The sequence below is a fragment of the Triticum dicoccoides genome, chromosome 5B (assembly GCF_002162155.2).
Source record: "Triticum dicoccoides isolate Atlit2015 ecotype Zavitan chromosome 5B, WEW_v2.0, whole genome shotgun sequence".
NCBI classification, from domain to species: Eukaryota; Viridiplantae; Streptophyta; class Magnoliopsida; order Poales; family Poaceae; genus Triticum; species Triticum dicoccoides.
The window spans coordinates 256,338,095-256,358,271 of NC_041389.1; positions in this window are offsets into that span (position 1 = coordinate 256,338,095).

The following is a 20,177-nucleotide window of genomic DNA, read 5'->3' on the forward strand; positions in this document are numbered from 1 at the left end:
TGACGAAAATACAGAGCGTTCCTTACACACGGAAGAGTATGCAACGACTCTAGCAGTCGGACTCTAAGCGGCCTCTAATATCAGAACACATGATCGGTCGTTAAGACCACGAACACGGTTAGACGAGTCCGGCAGCCCAGATAAACCTGAGCTGGGCGCTATACATGTAATCCCATAGAGGACACCAGGGGCTACAGATATTTAATAAAGCCCAACTTTTGGCTTGACCTTATTAACATGCCAATGCCTTACACTTCTACTATCCATTGATGATAGCCAACTCTTCGCACGCTTATGTCATACTCTTCTACATGAGTTTTCCTTTTTACAGACACCATTCGTGCGATACCCTCCCAGGACACGGCACAACGGAGATAAAGGCGCAGACGTACAGCAAGGCCCCGCTCAAAGGTTTCTCTTTAGATTAAGCCCCTGTGTAAACCTTCTTTATTGTCTCTTGTTGCTTACACATCCCATGGGTACTACACCCATAGGGGATACTGCCGTTATTGGCATTTCGCCATGACAGACTAATGCATGTACCTGGAAATACAGGGTTCATAATAAAGGGCGTTACTCAGCCCAGTATATGTTATAAAGTCCGAATACCTTAGGGAGTGTTCGGCGTCGCGAGTTTGGCCTTATATGTATCAGCTCCGAATCATGTCTTTGGTCAAATGTTGGGTTTTCCCGGCTCCTGGGTTTGCCGCCTTACGTTCCGTTCTTATCAGCTAAGGCGGCCAAAGGAGAACTACTGCAATTGTGCCCTGGTTATGCCGGATGGGCACCTCAGTAGAGAAAGCCGAAAACTGACTGTCATGATATAGCGAGAGACTGTTCAACCACTCGAAGACTTATCGGAATCTTTAGGATTCCTCCGCATTAACGTAGGACCATTTCCCGGTCATGTACACACGCGCCCGTATTCGAATGCACGCAAAGGTACCAGGGGCTACATAGTAGCCCCACCGTCAAACTCCTATGGCTAAGTGAAAGTGTTAAAGCTATATAGCCCGGTTGCCTAGTTCGACGTGCGATCACCTCCTTAATGGACGAAGATGTTGGATCAAGTGTGATTACGCACATTTTCGTGAACACCCCTGCATTGTATGCGTGGGGGCTGAAGCCAACGACTGCTAACTTTCAGATCACATATACACATAAAACGGCCGCACAGGAGGCACAATAACACTTTTGGGCGAAAAGTATAAACATAGCCTCCATAATTTCAATGAAATTGTTCTTAGAATGAAACGATTTGTCACTCGAACATGACATTCTTTCAGCACTGAGCCTCTATTAAATGAGCACCTTCTGTTACCTGCTCCAAGTAGTGCTCAGCTGGATCCTGGCTTCCCGCCGGATTCTGGGTTGCAATGATGGTGGCCTCCATATCTGTCCAATATGCTTTAACACGGGCAAGAGCACTCCGTGCACCCTCTATACACGCCGACCTCTTCATGGCATCGATTCGTGATATGACACCAAGAAATTGTTGCAGTAAACCAAAATAATTGTCCGGCCTTGGCCCCTTCGGCCATAGATGGTCTATTACATACCTCATTGCAAGACCGGACAACCTATGGAGCTCGGCCACAACATCCATCCTTTCACTCAATGGCAACGGGCGCGCTGGAGCACTGAATTGCGACCAGAACAACTTTTCCACTTCATTATCTTTTTGATCCTCGAAAAACTTGGCCGCATCAGCCGTACTCTTTGCCAGGTCTGCATACGTGTCTGCAGGGCTCCAGCGTCGATCCAGAGGTGCGTGCTTTGGATCTAAGAACTTCATCCGCAACAAATAGGGGTTTCCAGCCGCGATTTCTCCGCCTTGTCGAAGCTCCTCCCGCGCATCCCTAATTTCGGAACGCGTCTCCTTGGCCGCATCCAGGGCCTTCTTCAGGTCAGCCGAATTAGCCTGATTCTCTTTTTCAAGGAGCTCATACCGGTTGGCGGCGTTTTTCAGCTCCACAGCCATCTCGGCTATTTTATCTTCGCTTCGGCGATGAGTAGCCTGTTCGGCTCTCAACTCTTCTTCCACCTTTAGGGCAGCCGCATTGCTAGCCCGGGCTTGTTCCTTGGCTAGGGCAAGTTCCGCCCTCAGGGCCTCCACGGCAGCAGCTCCGCCTGCAGTCCAAGCATATCACATTAAAATCATGCTCCTCTTAATATTTCATATAAAAAATAAGGAAAGAAGAGCACATACTTTGTGACTCGTGAAGCCGCTCGTTCACAAGTGTGATGTCGGCATCCACAGCTTCAATCTGCCGCCTCAGTTTAGCGACTTCAACGGACCGGTCGGCTGCCGGACCCCTAGCCAGCTGCGCACGAATACAATGCGATCATTACTCAACAATGTGATCCTCCGTTTGCCGCCTAGGGCTGGCAACCAGAGTCTCAGGGGCTACTATCCACATGGAGCACACCTAGCACGTGCGCCATAATAATTTTTTTACGTATTTCATTACATACCTCAAAGCCTCTGAGCAGGCTCGTAAAAGCTTCATTCAGCCCGCTTGTGGCAGATGAAATCTTACCAAGCACCATGCTCATTAATGAACGGTGATCCTCCGAGAGAGCAGCTCGCTCCAGAAGGCCCGTCAGCGTGTCTGGCCGGTCGCCGAACTGTGCCGGACCCTTCTTATCGCCCCCCATGGGAGCCGAACACTCCGGGCTCAGGGCGGCCGAAGTACTAGCTTCTGGCCTCGGCAAATTTGGACTCCTCCATGACGACACCTCGGGGTCGCCCGCCCCATGAGGCGGTGAGGTTGGTGGGGTTTCACTCTCCATCATCTCCGGAAGGAGATCCCCTGAAGACGAATTCTGTCGAGAAGAGCTGCTAGCCGGACTGCAAAAAATGGATCCTGGTTATTGTTCTCGGAGGAGGAAGCAGTAGCTTTGTATTTACGATTAACTTACAGCTCGGCTGAGGGCTGGCCCGTTTTTGGGCATGGCGCGGTGAGGATGCCCTTCGGGGCAGGGCCTCTTGGTGAAGCTTTCTTCCCTTGTCTGGGCACCTCCGAATCCAAATCTTCGGAGGTGGCCCTTTTCTTCCCGTGAGGGGAGGAGACCTTAGATTCCCCTCCCCGACTATCCTCCTTTGTGGAGGTAGCAATTCCCCTGGTTTGGATGTGCAATATGTGAAGTTCTGCTTCTCTGTTCTTCCCTTCGTCTTTCCCCGAAGGCACTTGACTTAGCACATGACTAAGCATCTTGGCTATGGCAGGACTAGGCGAGCCTTCGGGAAGTGGCGCCAGACACCTGATTCTCTCCGCCTTGCTGAGCCATTCCTGGCCGCGGATGGTTTTCAAAATAATTTTATGATAAATATAAATGAAATGTTCGGTTTCTGGGTCACTTACTCGGGTATCTGGGCGGTTGCAGCTCAGGCCCGCATCCTCGGTGGTGTCCGGACACATTACTTGTGGTCCGAATAATAACTTACACATCCCTTCGAGCGTCATGCCGAAGAAGTGCAGAATAGTCCGCGGACCATCCAGATTGAATTCCCACATCCGGAGAGCCCGGCGTTTGCACGGCAAGATCCGTCGGACTAGCATTACCTGAATTACGCTGACAAGGCTAATGTCCCTCTCAAGAAGCTCCCGAATGCGGCTCTACAATGTTGGTACATCATTAGCAGGCCCCCAATCCAGTCCCACATTGTCCCATGACGCCAGTTGAGGCAGAGGGCCCGAACGGAAGTCGGGGGCAGCCACCCACTTTGTGCCGCTGGGAGCCGTGACGTAAAACCACCTCCACTGCCATAGATCGGACACCTCCGGGAATAAGCCCTCTGGCCATGGAGCGTCAGCGTTCCTGCTTATTACAGCACCTCCGCACTCCGCGTGTCGCCCCTCAATCATCTTCGGCTTCACATTGAAGGTCTTGAGCCATAAGCCGAAGTGAGGGGTGACATGGAGAAAGGCTTCGCACACGACGATGAACGACGAGATGTGGAGGATGGCGTCCGAAGCTAGATCATGAAAATCTAGCCCGTAATAGAACATGAGCCCTCTCACAAAGGGATCAAGGGTGAAGGCCAAGCCGCGGAGGAAGTGAGAAACAAATACGACGCTCTCGTTGGGCTCAGGAGTAGGGATGACCTGCCCTGGAGCAGGAAGCCCATGCTTGATGTCGGCGGTTAGATATCTGACCTCCCTGAGCTTCGCAATGTCCTCCTATGTGACAGAGGAGGCCATCCACTGGCCTTGAAGGTTGGATCCGGACATGATTTAAGATCTGAAGTGCTTAAGCTTGGGCTTCGGGTGTTGGGACTCGAGATGCGAAAAGGCGCAAGCGTGGTAGAAAAGAGGGATAGGCCTCGACCCCTCTATAAAGGGGGTGGATATCAAGCGTCCTCAGCGTGACCGCTTGGGACTTACCTAAAAACACGGAGTCATGCCAACAGGCGTCGTGGGGTTGCACGCGCCCGTATTGATGGAGGATCCCGCGATAAGGGGAACACGATCTCTGCTTTGGCAAGGTGTGCCAATAAAACCTCCTCGCAACGCGTATCTAGGCAGGCCAAGAAAAACCGGTTTGTGTTGGGCCAGGCCATGGCGTAGGGGCACACCATACAAAAAAAATTGTAAACAGATCAGATTTGTGAAGCGTTATGCTCTCTACGGTGGTGTGCGGAAATTATCGCACAAAGCTGGACACAATCCTTAATCTGTGTTGGAGTACTCGGAGATGGAACCCGCACTGCAATGCTGAAGACAATCTATGCGCCGGACTCATCGTCATTGAAGCCTGGTTCAGGGGCTACTGAGGGAGTCCTGGATTAGGGGGTATCCGGTCAGCCAGACTATATACTTTGGCCGGACTGTTGGACCGTGAAGATACAAGACTCAAGACTTCGTCCCGTGTCCAGATGGGACTCTCCCTTGCGTGGAAGACATGCTTAGTGATCCGGATATTAGATTTCCTTCTTTGTAACCAACTCTGTGTAAACCCTAGCCCCCTTTGGTGTCTATATAAACCGGAGGGTTTAGTCCATAGAAGGACGATCATAATCATCATAGGCTAGCTTCTAGGGTTTAGCCTCTACGATCTCGTGGTAGATCAACTCTGATAATACTCATAGCATCAAGATCAATCAAGCAGGAAGTAGGGTTTTACCTCCATCGAGAGGGCCCGAACCTAGGTAAAACATCGTGTCCCTTACCTCCTGTTACCATTAGCCTTAGACGCACAGATCAGTACCCCCTACCCGAGATCCGCTAGTTTTGACACCGACAGTGGCCGCTCGAGGGGCCCAGGAGACAGGGGGCGCGCCTAGGAGGGGTGGAAGCGCCCTCCTATCTCCTGGCCTCCTTGTTTGCTTCTTGACTTGCACTCCAAGTTCTCTGGGTCACATTCATTCCAAAAATCACGCTCGCGAATGTTTCATTCCGTTTGAACTCCATTTGATGTTCCTTTTCTTCGAAATACTGAAATAGGCAAAAAAACAGCAATACAGGCTGGGCCTCCGGTTAGTAGGTTAGTCCCAAAAATGATATAAATGTGTAAAATAAAGCCCATAAACATCCAAAAGGGGTAATATAATAGCATGGAACAATCAAAAATTATAGATACGTTGTAGACGTATCACTTTCGTGGCTAAGCGGGACATCTCTTGCTTCCGCTTCCATGCTTGCCTCTCCGTGGTGGTAATCTCTTGATCGAGAACTCAATCTAGCCATGGCAGACGCAAGAGAACGATGCTAAATGACTTGTTTGCTTTTGTGGATGAGGGGGTGAGGAAGGAATGTGTAGTATACTTGGCATAGTACAATATTTATAACTGAGTACTAATACGGTCCTAAGTGGGAAACCATTTAGGTTTTGATCTGTGTGAACAGGTATGCAATTTCGAAGGTGATGGTACGCAAGCTCAAAATTTATTGACAGTTCTATAATTTCGAAGTGCGGCACTATTCCCGGATGGCATAACGTGGGCATGCTTTCTCGGCCGCGTACGTAGCATTTGGTGCACCGCAATAGGCAATGTCAGCACACGTCTTGTTCCAAGAACCGTGCACACTTGTTATTACCATCGCACACGCTTCTTTTAATTAGAATGTGTGCCCGTCTAGCACACACACGTTGATCTGTCCAACTGTTTCTGTTTGTTGTGGCTAATCACAAACAGTTCATCCGTGTGAAGTGTAGGCCATCAATCGCCACACCTTTGATCGGGCTGACCATTTCTGTTCTGTTGCCTAATCGCAAACAGTTAATCCTTCTAGTGTATGCCCTCAATCGCACACACCTTTATCTAGCTATCCATTTATGTTGTTCCGCCTCATCACAAACAGTTAATCCGAGTGAACCGTATGCTGTGTATCGCACACGCCTTCATCTGACTGCCCGTTTCTTTTGTTCCCCCTCATCGCAAACAGTTCATCGAACTGAATTGTATGCCGTGCATCGCACACGCAACTAAAATCTGAACTGTGTTTGATGCATCCATCATCGCTAACGTTTTGGACATTTTTGATGTTTCTCTGACACCATCGTTTGCGATTATTGCATGGCACACCGTTTCTCGAAGGGTCTCTGATCGTAGTGTCGTGTTAGCAGCATCCTGCAGTAGTGAAGTGTGATGTATAGGTTCGCCTAAACAGCTTGTGCTTGGCACACCTTGCTAGAGGCTGCTACCAACCAAGAAGGTAGGAGGCGATCCTACATGTGACCAGGCTGACTTGAACCTAAGTGGTCGGGCGCTTAAGGGAAGGAACCTACGAGGTCAGATCCGAGGACACTAGTCGGATGTGATCTGAGGTGGACTTGGATCGTGACTGAGTAGACTTTGGGCTTTAGGGTCCATGTGGGGCCCAAGTGATGAGCCCGCGATGGATGCTATATATAGTGGAGGCACGACACACTCATTCAGTTGATCGCTTCGGCGCCATCATTAGGGCTTTGCATGTATTGCAACTAGCCACCTCCACTCATCGTTGGTTGTGTGATCGTACCTAGCAGTCCACTACATGACATTCCTCCTACACGCACAGATACCGTTAGAGGCAGTCCACTTGCACCGCAGTGGCGAACCTTCTCGTTGGATCCGATCGGCTACTGGGAGATCGACGAGGAGGAGATGACTCTGGATACGCACTGCCCCAATTCTACTTCCTCTGCACGGCACTACATGTCTAGCGGTAAAGATCTATGATCCACCTCTCTTAGCATGTTCTTAGTTCATTTGCGGGTAGGAATCTTTTAGTCTGTAGTCGACGCACCCTACCAAAGAACCCAATAGTGGTATCAGAGCCCCTGCTATAGGATTTGGATTGAGATTGTATGCATATTTGATATGCAGAGGCAGCAGATGAGATCTATTATTGGTGATGACCCACAACTATAGGGGATAAATTGCAGTCCTTTTGATAAGTAAGAGTGTTGAGCCCATCGAGGAGCAGAAGGTAATGACAAGCGGTTTTCAGCAAGGTATTTTCTGCAAGCACTGAAATTTTCGGTAACAAATAGTTTGATAGCAAGATAATTTTGTAACAAGTGACAAGTAGCAATTGTAACAAAGGTGCAGAGCTACTATCGTGTGATGAGGGTTGAGGGAGTCCTGGACTAGGGGGTGTCCAGACAGCCGGACTATCATCGTCGGCCGGACTCCAAGACTATGAAGATACAAGATTGAAGACTTCGTCCCGTGTCTGGATGGGACTTTCCTTGGCGTGGAAGGCAAGCTTGGCGATACGGATATGTAGATCTCCTACCCTTGTAACCGACTTTGTGTAACCCTAGCCCTCTCCGGTGTCTATATAAACCGGAGGGTTTTAGTCCATAGGACGAACAACCATTACAACAATCATACCATAGGCTAGCTTCTAGGGTTTAGCCTCCTTGATCTCGTGGTAGATCCACTCTTGTACTACCCATATCATCAATATCAATCAAGAAGGAGTAGGGTTTTACCTCCATCGAGAGGGCCCGAACCTGGGTAAAAACATCGTGTCCCTTGTCTCCTGTTACCATCCACCTAGACGCACAGTTCGGGACCCCCTACCCGAGATCCGCCGGTTTTGACACCGCCATTGGTGCTTTCATTGAGAGTTCCTCTGTGTCGTCACCGATAGGCTTGATGGCTTCTTCAATCAACAACAACGCCGTCCAGGGTGAGGCTTTTCTCCCCTGACAGATCTTCGTGTTCGGCGGCTTCGCACTGCGGGCCAATTCACTTGGCCATCTGGAGCAGATCGAAAGCTACGCCCCTGGCCATCAGGCTAGATTTGGAAGCCTAAACTTCACGGCTGACATCCGCGGAGATTTGATCTTCGACGGAATCGAGCCACAGCCGAGCGTGCCACACTGTCACGATGGGTATGATCTAGCTCTGCCGCCGGACAGTACCTTGGAGGCCGCACACGAATCCGCTCCGACCCATAGTTCAGAGCTGATCGCGTGGATCGAGGACAGGTGGCTAGACACCGCCTCAGGGGCTGCAACCTCTATGGTGATAGAGCCGAATACTGACTTTGTCCCTTACAAAGCTCGTGACCCCGAGGTGCCGGATTCCTTGCCGGACTCCGAACCTCCTGCGCCCCTACCAGTCGAAGCCGATTGCGCGCCGATTATGGAGTTCACCGCTGCGGACATCTTTCAGCACTCACCCTTTGGCAACATCCTGAATTCGCTAAAGTATCTCTCATTATCAGGAGAGCCCTGGCCGGACTGCGGCCAGGATGGCTGGGATGCGGACGACGAAGAAATTCGAAGCCCACCCACCACCCACTTTGTAGCCACTGTCGACGATCTAACCGACATGCTAGACTATGACTCCGAAGACATCGACGGTATGGACGACGATGCCGGAGACGATCAAGAACCAGCGCCTACAGGGCACTGGAAGACCACCTCGTCATATGACATATACATGGTGGACACCCCGAAGAGTATGAACTCGAACGCCCCTCCAAAAGCTACCCAAAACGCAAGTTGCTCCCCCGACTAGAGGAGGAAGCATACAAACCTTCATCACTAGCGCATAATATGGCAGACCGACCACCCCGTGGCCGCGACAGAGAGGCATCTAGGCCCTCCGCCAGAACCATACCCCAGCACCGCTCGAAAAGCATGAAGCCACAGAGAAATGCGCCGGACTTGCGGGATATATTGGAGGATAAGGTAAGACAATCAAGATCTATCTACGGATCACGTGGGCGCCGCACGACCCACGACGACTATCATCGTGCCGGATACATCTACTCCGGCCGGGCCAAACACAGCAGACAACGCTCTCTTGAGCTACGTCGTGATATTGCTTAATACAGAGGCGCTGCACATCCACTATGCTTCACAGATGAAGTAATGGATCATCAAATCCCTGAAGGGTTTAAACCCGTGAACATTGAATCCTACGACGGCACAACAGACCCCGCGGTTTGGATCGAAGATTATCTCCTTCACATCCATATGGCCCGCGGCGACGATCTCCACGCCATCAAGTACCTCCCACTCAAGCTTAAAGGAGCAGCTCGGCATTGGCTTAACAGCTTGCCAGCAGAGTCAATTGGGTGTTGGGAGGACCTGGAAGCCGCATTCCTCGACAACTTCCAGGGCACATATGTGCGACCACCAGACGCCGATGACCTAAGCCACATAATTCAGCAGCCAGACGAATCGGCCAGACAATTCTGGACAAGGTTCTTAACAAAGAAAAATCAAATCATCGACTGTCCGGATGCAGAGGCCCTCGCAGCCTTCAAACACAACATCCGCGACGAGTTTCTGGCCCGGCACCTAGGACAGGAAAAGCCGAAATCCATGGCAGCCCTCACATCACTCATGACCCGCTTGTGTGCAGGAGAGGACAGCTGGCTAGCTCGCAGCAACAACCTCAGCAAAAATGCTGGCAGTCCGGATACTAAGGACCACAATGGTAGGTCGCGTCGAAACAAAAACAAACGCCGCGTTAACGGCGATAACAATGAGGATACGGCAGTCAACGCCGGATTCAGAGGCTCTAAACCCGGTCAACGGAAGAAGCCATTCGAAAGAACTACTCCAGGTCCGTCCAATTTGGACCGAATACTCGACCGCTCATGGCAGATACATGGCACCCCCGAAAAGCCAGCTAATCACACCAATAGAGATTGTTGGGTATTTAAGCAGGCAGGCAAGTTAATTGCCAAAAACAATTACAAGGGGCTGCAAAGCGATGACGAGGAAGAGACCCGGCCGCCGAACAGTAGAGGACAGAAGGGTTTCCCCCCACAAGTGCGGACGGTAAATATGATATACGCAACCCACATACCCAAGAGGAAGCGGAAGCGTGCACTTCGGGACGTATATGCGATGGAGCCAGTCGCCCCGAAGTTCAATCCATGGTCCTCTTGTCCAATCACCTTCGATCGAAGGGACCACCCTACCAGTATCCACCATGGCGGACTCGCCGCATTGGTTTTAGACCCAATCGTCGATGGATTTCACCTCACTAGAGTCCTCATGGACGGCGGCAGCAGCTTGAACCTGCTTTATCAGGATACAGTGCGCAAGATGGGCATAGACCCCTCAAGGATTAAACCTACAAAGATGACCTTCAAAGGCGTCATACCAGGTGTTGAGGCCAATTGTACAGGCTCGGTCACGCTGGAAGTGGTCTTTGGATCCCCGGATAAGTTCCGAAGCGAGGAGTTAATCTTCGACATAGTCCCGTTCCGCAGTGGCTATCACGCCCTGCTCGGACGAACCGCGTTTGCAAAGTTCAACGCGGTGCCACATTATGCATACCTAAAGCTCAAGATGCCAGGCCCTCCTGGAGTCATCACGGTCAACGGAAACACTGAACGCTCCCTCCGAATGGAGGAACACACAGCGGCTCTCGTGGCAGAAGTACAGAGGAGCCTCTTAAGGTAATTTTCAAGTCCGGCCGCTAAAAGACCGTACATGATTCAACGCGCCCGGAGTAACACACATCCAGACCACCTAGCACGTTCCGAGCATGCGTAGCAATGCGACCCCAACCCCAGCCCTTGCATGATCGCAAGACAAGCTCTCCGTGTACATCATTACGCTCTGGAAATACCTTGGGCATAGGGGGAGGGGTACGACCATGACAGACCCAGAGTGCGGCTCAACCACACCAGGGGTCCCAAGTGTGTCGCTTTTTTCTTTTCTTTTTTTATATATCCACAGGACTCCGCTTACCAGAGGCCCTGTCCGGCAGTAGATCCGCCGAACTCACGATGCAACAGCCAGGGAGGAACAAGGGCTACGACGAACACTCAGGTGGTCTCCATTACGAGCATTAAATCTGTTTATTACACAATTCCGCAGCCCACCCCTGGAGGGGGACATGTTTAAAATAGTCCACTCCCTTGCTTACTGCACTATTTGTATCGTTCCGCACTCATGGCAGAATTCCCTGAATAAACAATGCATTACTTTTTCGCTTATAATTGCATTCCTTTCTATATATATGTTCATTTATGACATCTCGCATCCGTACAATTTGGTACGGCCGAATACACCAGGGGCTTATGTTCCCCGCATTATGGTGTGATAAGTCCGAACACTTTCACAAGTGCGGCACCCCAAACTTATAGCATTATATGCATCGGCTCCGAATCATGTCTTGGGTCAATAGTTGGGTTTGCCCGGCTCCCATGTTTTGGTACCTTACGTTCCATTCCGTCGGCTAAGGTAGCACTGGGAGAACCACTGCGATTGCGCCTCGGTTGAGCTGGGCGAGCGCCTCCGTGGAGAAAGCTAAAACTGACTGTCATGATAAGGTGAGAGCTGGTCGCTGTTCGAGAGGTCTTTTCGAGTCCTTAAAGACTTATGCCGCTTAGAGCGAGGAACCGGCTGTGTCTGGCCAAGGTGTGGATAGCGCCCCGAATTCAGTCTTCCGAACACTAGGGGCTTCGCCGAAATTTAAAATTATAGAATTCTATGGCTAAGTGAGAGTGTTCAAGCATTATAAGTCCGGTTGCCTTGTTCGTTGTGTTGAGCGCCTCCCTAGATGGACCCAAAAATGGGAACAAGAGTGCTCAAGTTTATCCCGAACACCCCAGCACTCGTGGCATGGGGGCTGAAGCCGACGACTTGCCATCTCTCATATTTGATAAACGGCTGCACAGAAGGTAATATTTTAAATTAACAAGCGTTGCTTAGCGCATATGAACAAAGTTTTCAGCGCACAGGATAACACATTGCGAGTCTACTCAAGAATTACATCTCTGGGACACTCATCCGCAATCTTGCGGGCACCCTTCAGGACAGTCTAATAGTACATTTCGGGCGTACGATACTCCTTGCCCGCCGGCGGCGCGTCCGTCAGTAGCCTCTCAGCATCCAGCCTGCCCCAGTGCACCTTTGCGCGGGCAAGGGTCCGACGGGCACCTTCAATGCAGGCGGAGCGCTTGATGACCTCCACCCAAGGGCACGCATCCACCAGCCGCCGCACGAGGCCGAAGTAGCTCCCAGGCATGGCCTCTCCAGGCCACAGCCGGACTATGAGGCCCTTCATGGCCTGCTCGGCTACCTTGTGGAGCTCGACCAGCTGCTTCAGCTGGTCGCTAGGGGGCACCGGATGTCCGGCCTTAGCATACTGAGACCAGAAGACCTTCTCCGTTGAGCTCCCCTCCACGGCCCGGTAGAATGCAGCAGCATCAGACACACTGCGAGGCAGATCTGCAAACGCCCCTGGAGAGCTCCGAATTCGGGTAAGTAACAGGTAATTTACATTCACATGCTTGCTTTGCATGAAAAATGCCTTACCCGCCGCTATCTTCTTCATCGCCTCAATCTCCTAGAGGGACTTATGGGCCTCGGCCTTGGCGTCTTTGGCACTTTCAAGAGCCGAGGCAAGCTCGACTCTCGAATCTTCGAGTCGCGCTCCAAACCCTTATGCTTTTCCATGAGAGCCTGGAGCTCTTGCCGCACCTCCGCCACCCGCGCCTCCTGCTTCTCTCGCTCCGCTCATTCCGCGGCCGCATTGCGTTCGGCCGCGGACATGGCCTCCTTCAGGGTCGCCACCTCATTCGTGGCCCCTGCATTACCCACGTTATCCTTGGTATTTCTATTGCAACCAAAATCCTTTTCTGTATGGTTTCAAAGTGGTGTTACTCACCTTCTTTGTCCCCGAGCTGCTTCTTGGCAAGGCCGAGCTCTTGCTCAGACTGCTCGAGGTCCTTCTTCAAAGCACCGACCTCCGCAGTCAGTGCGGCAGAGGTCAGCAGCGCAGCCTGCAACCCCATATCGACATATTTTTAGCACTCCTGCGTATATCTTTTTTAGATCCTCAGTCCGGTTTTTCTTTCTGAACACCGAACCGAGCATCAGGGGCTACTGTCTATGCAGTATCACATTATGTATTTTAAACTTCTTACCTCAAAGCCTGTTAGAAGGCTACTGCAGGCTTCGGTCAGCCCGCTCTTGGCGAGCTGAACCTTCTGAATCACCGCACTCATGATAGTGCGGTGCTCTTCCTTGATGGAAGCGCCGTTGAGCGCCTCCAACAAGTTGTCCGGCGCCTCCGGTTGGACGGAGGCTGCCAGTGTCACGGTCTTGCCCTTCTTGCGAAGGGGCCGCCTGCCAGACTCCGGAACCACTGCGGGTTCCGGCGCGGAGTCCGGCACGAAGTCCGGGAGGTTGCCTTGTGGCACCTCCGGAGCCTCCCCCTCCTGGCGGGTCCCCTCCTGGGATCCCACCTCGGCGTCCTCAGCATCGCGAGGGGTGGAGGCGGTCGGAATGGAATCTACATCCGACGGCGCCAAGGACCCACTGGATGAAGCGGGAAGATCCTCCTCGGCCGGGCTACAGATAGTATGCGGCATTAGAAGGACACTACGTGGCACGAAAAAGAAATTACAAATCTCTCAGGAGTCTGGATACTTACGATCTTGCCAGGGGCTTGGCCCTTGAGGGCCACTCCTCGTCGCCATCATTGGCGTTGGCGGAGCTATCCGGGGGAAGGGTCCTTCCCCTCTTGGACCCTTCGGCCTCCCCTGTTGGGGAAGCCTTCCTTTTCCTCTCTCCCCCCTCTTGGGGAGAGCCTTCTTTATCCTCCTCGTCTTCAGGGGAGGAGTCCGCCTCGGAGCCATCGGACGATGAGTCCGATATCACCTGGCGCCGGGAACTCCTTCGGGTTCCCGTGGCCTTCTTCTTGGCCTTCTTCTCTGGCACCACGTAAAGGGCCGGAACCAGCAGCCCCGTCAAACGGGTGTCCGTTGGGTCTTCGGGAAGGGGAGCCGGACAGTCTACCTGTCCGGACGTCCTCTGCCAGTCCTGTCAAAGACATTGGGAGTTTTAGATCCCACATAAAATTAAATTGTGAAAGAAAATAAATGTCCCATAGAGGATAACAAAGCTTACCTCGCCGGCCGTGCGCTTGGTGCTGAATCTGCGGTCTTCCGTCTCGGAGGCGGGGGCTTCTCCGCCCTTGAACAGCACCCTCCAGGCATCTTCGTACGTCGTGTCAAAGAGCCCGCTCAGGGTCCGGTGCTGTGCCGGATCGAACTCCCACAAATTGAAGGCCCGCTGTTGGCAGGGGAGAATCCGGCGGACGAGCATGACCTGGATCACATTGACAAGCCTAAGCTTCTTGTTCACCAAGGTCTGGAGACAGGACTGGAGTCCTGTCGGCTCCTCCGAACTACCCCATAGCAAGCCCTTCTCTTTCCAGAAGGTGAGCTGCATAGGGATACCAGATCTGAACTCGGGGGCCGCTGCACATTTAGGGTCGTGTGGCTCGGTGATGTAGAACCACCCCAATTGCCACCCCTTGACGGACTCCATGAAGGCCCCTTCGAGCCAGATGACGTTGGGCATCTTGCCCACCATGGCGCCTTCGCACTCCGCTTGGACGCCCTTCACTACCTTCGGCTTGACATTGAAGGTCTTGAGCCACAAGCCAAAGTAGAGCTGGATGCAGAGGAAGGCCTCGCACACGACGATAAACGCCGAGATGTTGAGGATGAAGTTTGGCGCCAGATCGTGGAAATCCAGGACGTAGTAGTACATGAGCCCCCGGATGAAGGGATGCAACGGGAAGCCCAGTCCGCGGAGGAAGTGGGGAAGGAACGACCCTCTCATGGGGCCTGGGGGTGGGGACGAGCTGCCCCTTGTCGGGCAGCCCGTGCGTGATGTCGCTGGACAGGTATCCGGCGCTGCGCAGCTTCTTGATGGGCTCCTCCGTAAGGGAGGAGGCCAACCACTTGCCTCCCGCTCCGGACATGACTGGAGAAGGTCGAGGCGAGATGTGCGGGCTTGGGCGCTGGAGCTCGAGTGCGCGGAAGTGGATAAGCAAAGGAGGAAGAAGGCGTAGGTAAAAAGGTGGATCCTTATCCCCTTATATATGGGTGGACGAAGACTATGCATCCCCACCGGCCTGGTAAAACTCGCTTATCTCCCAAGCGCCACCATCAATGGAGCGGTTGGGTTACCCACGTCCGTATTGATGAGAATCCCGGAATAAGGGGAACACGATCTCTGCTTCGACAAGACGTGCCAAGGAAACCGCTTCGCTAAACGCGCTGAGGTGGTATAATAAAAAACGATTCAAGTAAAGGCTTGGTAGTGGTGTGACGTCATGCCACAAAATACGTCTGCAGATTGAACTTGTGTACATATTATTCTCTCTACGGTGGAATTGGAATTTATTTTGCAGAGCCGGACACTATCCTGGTGTTCACAATCTTCTATGAATTATTCGGAGGAGGAACCCGCCTTGCAATGCCGAACAATATGCGCGCCGAACTCATCGTCATTGAAGCCTGGTTCAGGGGCTACTGAGGGAGTCCTGGACAAGGGGGTGTCCGGACAGCCGGACTATCATCGTCGGCCGGACTCCAAGACTATGAAGATACAAGATTGAAGACTTCGTCCCGTGTCCGGATGGGGCTTTCCTTGGCGTGGAAGGCAAGCTTGGCGATACAGATATGTAGATCTCCTACCATTGTAACCGACTCTGTGTAACCCTAGCCCTCTCCGGTGTCTATATAAACCGGAGGGTTTTAGTCCATAGGACGAACAACCATTACAACAATCATACCATAGACTAGCTTCTAGGGTTTAGCCTCCTTGATCTCGTGGTAGATCCACTCTTGTACTACCCATATCATCAATATCAATCAAGCAGGAGTAGGGTTTTACCTCCATTGAGAGGGCCCGAACCTGGGTAAAAACATCGTGTCCCTTGTCTCCTGTTACCATCCGCCTAGACGCACAGTTCGGGACCCCCTACCCGAGATCCGCCGGTTTTGACACCGACAAGGGTGATACCTCGTATAGCAGTTCTGATGTTAACTCAGTAGTGTAGCTAATCGGTCGTGATCTTAGAGGGCGACTCCTCCTTCACCACTCCCGATAATGACTATGTCATGCAACCCTCAAGTGTGGACCATCGAGGGTGATTCCTAAAAGTCCACCTTGACGGTTACATCGAGTGGGAACCCATCGAGGATGATTCCTCGGGTTTCCCCCTTGTTGTTTTGGACACATGGTTACTTTGACTTTACCACAAATTCATGTTACTAAAGTCGGGTTGGCCCTGAGGGGTACCCATGAGTTGATGTGTAGTGAGGTTGACTTGGAGGGTACCCGCGAGATTTCTATGTGGCACGACCGGGAATTCCAGGCCCTTGCCGTAGGTCCACGAGACGGGGCGATGGGGTCACATGATCGTGAGTCTCTGCTCGTTACCGCGCGCTCGCAAGACACTAATGGATTTGGGCATTTGATCTGAGTTGGCCACTGGCCTATACGCACTAACCTCCATGTGGGACAAGATATGGGCAACCGGCGTCGTAGTATCAGCCGAAGCTTTCCAGACATTAGCAACTGAGCAGCGCGCAACTGGTTGGACCACGTAAAGCAACTGCCTTTGTAATGGAGGTTGCCAGGTCTGCTCACCGGCCCCCCATGCAACGTGTAGGAGTGCAAAGGGTGATGGGCCCAAGACCCCTGCACGCTTATGATTTAGACCGGCGTGCTGACCTCTTTGTTTGGCCTCGGTAGGGCTGCGATGTGTTGATCTTCCAAGGACGGGCATGACCCAGGAAAGTGTGTCCAGCCAGAGGGATCAAGCGTGTCGGGCAATGTGGTGCACCCCTATAGGGAAGTTTATCTATTCGAATAGCTGTGTCCACGGTAATAGGACGACTTGGAGTTGTATCCCGATCTATACAACTAGAACTAGATACTGAGATGTGGATTGGATATGATGGCTCCGGGATTGCTTTCCCGCAGGGAGCCAAGAAAGGATCTCTGTGCATGTTTACTACAACATGCTTGTTAATTATAAAATGCCATTCTTTACTCTTCTAAATGCTGCAAGATGCTTGAAGATGCTAGTCTTCGATCGGCTAGGCCTTTCCCTCTATTCTTGCATTCTGCAGCTTGGTCCACAGATAAAACCCTTCCATTTGATACCAATGCATACTTAGAATAGATCTGATATGAGTCTTGCGAGTACTTTGGATGAGTACTCACGGTTGCTTTGCTACCCCTTTTTCCCCAACCTTCTTCTTTCCGGATGTTGCGATCGGATGATGGATCCTAGGAGCCAGATGCCCCTGCCGACGACTACTACTACCTCGAGGGTGCCTACTACTATGTGGAGACCGCTGATGACCAGGAGTAGTTAGGAGGCCCCCAGACAGGAAGCCTAGCCTTTTCGATCTATGTTGCTTTCGTGCTAGGCTTCTTAAGGCAAACTTGTTTAACTTATGTCTGTACTTAGATATTGTTGCTTTCGCTGACTCGTCTGTATTCCAGCTGATGCATCCGATCCCTCGAGGCTCCTGGCTTGTAATATAAGGCTTGTATGACTTTAATTTGTGTCTAGAGTTGTGTTGTGATATCTTCTCATGAGTCCCTGATCTTGATCATACACATTTGCGTGTATGATTAGTGTGCAATTGAATCAGGGGCATCACAAGTTGGTATCAGAGCCAACTGCCTGTAGGTAGCCCCCTTCCAACTCCTTGACCGAACTTGAGTCTAGTCCTTGGGAAACTTTTACTAACATTGTTGTGTGGCTTACGGGCCCAAATCACAAATGGGTGGTATTAGGATCTTTTATTCCTCGCCTTTATTCTGGGACTCTGATCTCTCTTCTATTCGGGTTAAATGATTTACTAACTCTAACTCTAGGTTTTCGTAAATACTTCCTCCTGGAGAGCCCTGCATTCCAGATGATTATCTGCTTACCAAAAGGTCATGAAGATACTCTCTGATGTTCTCCCGAGGACATGTGCTCATCACTTTTGCAATTCCCTTCCACCGTCAACCCCTATGGATAACTACTTACACTTACCGTTCATACATGCTTTCCCAATTACTCTTATTATTACAAGTTACCCCGAAATACCCTCCTTAGTCCCGAGCATCCTTTGAGCTTCTTGCCTTGCAGTTCATTACTGCATGAATACACCTATGAATAAATCCTCACACCTACCAGGGATTCGTTCCTCCCCAGTTGTTCTTGAGTTTCACAGAGTTCTTCGAAATGCCTTTCGATCTTTAGAAACCCTCAATAGCCAATTGCTCCTGATCTTCCTTACGTGCTTGCATTGTGGTTAATTCCACATGTCTAGCAATATTCACTAAAATCCTTTTTTTATTTTCATTTTGATCCTATTAATTGAACATGTGTACGCATACACGCAATCATCAGTGGATCCTTATAAATTATCTTCCGGCTCAGACGTCATTTTGAACATGAGCTGGTTCTCGACCAATCAAATTGTGTCGATTGTGCCCCTAAGTCTATTCAACTTATCCATCCTTAATCAAAGTGTTTGCTTCTGATCCCCTGATTTGGAAATCATAATTCCTTTGTATTTAAGCTTTTAAATTATCCAGATATTTCTGTAAATCTGATTTCATTGCATTATTTCTTCTTCTGGCTGAACATTGATACTCACATCAGATTCTTTGCAGTCCGCCGGATCCTTTGATGGATTATTATCCGACCGTTCTTGCATATTCTCCAAACCTTGAGTTCTTCCCCTAATACATAATGCCTTTGGTAAATTGTATCCCTTGATTTTCTAAACCATACTATGCGTCTGAGCTTGAGTTATTTACTCCTGAAGAATGTGGTATATGTTCTTAAGATGCCCCGATGGGTTGAACCTTTGCCTTCTCTAACCCGTGTGAACCCGATAGTTTTCACGGGTCATACTCTGCTGGTAATTCACCAGGTAGTTCTTCATATTCAAATAATTGTTTATCAGGGCGGTTAATGAAAGGTTATGCATTGGAGAAGTGGGAGTCGACCTTGAAATTTGTGTTCATGCCCATGGGCACGATGCAGATCTTATCATGGAAGCTTCTCATAAAAATAATTACCCCCTTGCTATAACTATAAGTTCATCTTATAACTAGGATTTAGTCTTTTGCAATCGTGGTTCCGTCCATATTGTTCTCCTTTATTTCCATTTCTGGGAGAAGTTGAAGTACTTCTCTTCTGCAGATCAATACACCTATCCAACCTCTATGATGATCTACCTTCGAGTATTACCCTATGGTATCTCGAGAGTATCATGGAACTGCATTACTTCTTATGAGTTCTTCATCAAGTATTACTTCTTGCCAATTTCAATTTTCCCCCGGGTTCTGAGTTGTTTGACACTTGAGAACACCGATAAGTGAATCGAGTCTGCACTATGATTCAACAACTCTTAGTAAACTTCATTGTTTACGAGTTTGTGCTTGATCATGTCATTCCAATCGATTGGCTACATCATCATCGTCATGCTAAAGCTTGACCGTGCTACCTATGTCCTTCACCCTCGGAACACAAGCTCGATAGTACACTAAGCTACGTCGAGCTTTCAACATCATATTGTTGTCTTGAAACGCAACTCTGACTCTGAGATTGCATCTTATCTATGGTTCAAATAACATTTTGCTTCACCATCCCTTTTGCTTGATGTTGTCGATGATCGATTACTTCTTCATGAAATCTCTTGACAAATGTGCTGTGTTCATCATCAACATTCTGAGCGCTTCCAGGATATCAGTCAAATTCATGATGAGAAATAGCATCTGTCGGGGTCAAAACCGGCGGATCTCGGGTAGGGGGTCCCGAACTGTGCGTCTAGGCGGATGGTAACAGGAGACAAGGGACACGATGTTTTTACCCAGGTTCGGGCCCTCTTGATGGAGGTAAAACCCTACTCCTGCTTGATTGATATTGATGATATGGGTAGTACAAGAGTTGA